The 1,892-nt window shown below is 45.1% G+C and overlaps 1 pseudogene; it reads right to left on the bottom strand.

Moving 5' to 3' along the window:
- Positions 1–732: 732 nt before the first annotated feature.
- Positions 733–933, bottom strand: LOC105806770 (annotated as a pseudogene).
- Positions 934–1,892: the final 959 nt, after the last annotated feature.

Genomic DNA, 1,892 nt, shown 5'->3' with positions numbered 1-1,892 from the left:
AAACGTCTACTGCTCTACAAGGATTTTTCTGACCTCCTCACCAGCATTAACCACATCCTCCTCTATGTTCCTGCCTTACTTTGTTTATACCACCATCATAAAATTTAATTCAAGATGGCTTTAGTTGAATCTTTTCTACTAGACCAATACTTTTAAACTTTATATGCATACAAATCAACTGGGGATCTTGGTAAAATGCAGATTCGGATTCTGTAGGTCTGGGATGGGGCCTGGGATTCTACGCTTCTAACAAACTCCCAGGGAATGCTGAGACGGGTGGCCTATAGACCATACTTTGAGTGGCAAGGTGCTGCTTTTGAGTTCCTTAAGGGCAGGTGACATGTTTTAGTTATCTTTGTAAAACCAGCTTTTAGCACAGAGTCTGGCTGATTGTAAGTGGTTAATACGTGTTTGTTGAATTGCAAAGGAGCTGATAAAGGTTTCTGGGGTGTTCCTTGCATATGAAAATATGTGACTTTTTTATTTCAAATCATTTTATCTCTAATAACCTGGAAGTAATTTAAAATATGAAAAGAAAGAGTCAAACTTGTTCCCTTTCTGGGGGCTGCTAGCATGATTGCCTCACACAAGCATGATCAAAGGTCACCAGGAGACTGGATTCCACAGAGCATGGCTGGGAAGAAGGCTTCCCGGCTCCCAGATTGGAGAGTTTGGTTACAAAGTCTCCGAGAGGTAGCAGGTGGCAGAAGAGACAGGAAATTTAAGGGACCCTCAGAGGATAGGGCGTAGTTGCTGGGTCATGAGCACCTTAAAGTGTTTCTTGATGGTGACTTTGTATCATGAATATTTGTCGTCCAGGGAGAACCAAGCAGGATGCGCTGAGCAGGTTTGTTGTCCCATAGGGTCCAACTTCTTGAGCACGTAGACCCGACCTCCCTGCTCGTTGAGGTGAGGCTGGAGAAACGTGACCATATTTAAACCAGAGGTTCCACTTCCGTCTGCAGCTCTGTCTGCTGGACTGCCTCACATGCTTTGCAAATACGGGCTTTGAGCAGTATTGGAATACTGTTATAGCTGAGATGGCAGGAAGTGGGGTGGGGGTTGAGGGGCTCACAGCGGGCAGGATAAATTCCGAGCAGGACCAAGACCACAGCTTTACAAATCCAGAAACTCAACTGTATCATTCCATTAAGGCGCTGAAGGACTGACTGACACTAATATATAAACCTGAAGGACAGTTTATTCATTATCATCAAAGGATATGTCTTTCCAGTGCCTGAAACAGTCACACCTGCTTAGGAGAACCCACGCACACCTACCCATCCACACTTTCCTCCTCCTCGTGCCCTAGGTCAGGGTTGCCAGTGACAAGGTCATCGGTACCTCCTGGCACACACTGGGTGCACTCGTGGGGGAAATACAGCAGGTAAAGGAAGAGCTAGACAAAGTGTCCCTTCTCCAAAAACACTTCACTTCTGTAATAATTATTTATTTTCTCCCAAATAAAGCCTTTCCCTTGGGCAGCACTGGATAAAGGCAGATAAATTCTTGCTTCTAATATCTGTGTTTCCAGACTCAATATCAACCAGCCTCTCCCCTTCTGGCTTCAAAGTAACTGATTTGCTTGTAGATTTGCTTATAACTGAGTTGTGTTCTAGGCTTCAGGCTACCCCCGCAGTGGGCGTTTTAATGGCAGGCGTGTGCGGCATGGGCACCTCTTAGCATGAGACCCTTCTGCAGAGATCATTGTTCTCCTCTGATGCTGACTCTCCTCTTGTCCCACAGTTCTGGTCTCTCTTCCTGACGGCACCCCTGAGGGGTTGGGCAGTGTGGGACAGAAGATCAAGATCCAACCTTTTGAAACTGTTTCATTAAAAAGAAAGAAAGAAAATCAAAAAATCAAAAAAAAAAAAAAAGGACAGATCCAGCCT

Source organism: Propithecus coquereli, unplaced genomic scaffold (assembly GCF_000956105.1).
Source record: "Propithecus coquereli isolate 6110/MARCELLA unplaced genomic scaffold, Pcoq_1.0 Scaffold146, whole genome shotgun sequence".
NCBI classification, from domain to species: domain Eukaryota; kingdom Metazoa; phylum Chordata; class Mammalia; order Primates; family Indriidae; genus Propithecus; species Propithecus coquereli.
This window is presented reverse-complemented; position numbering and strand designations above follow the sequence as displayed.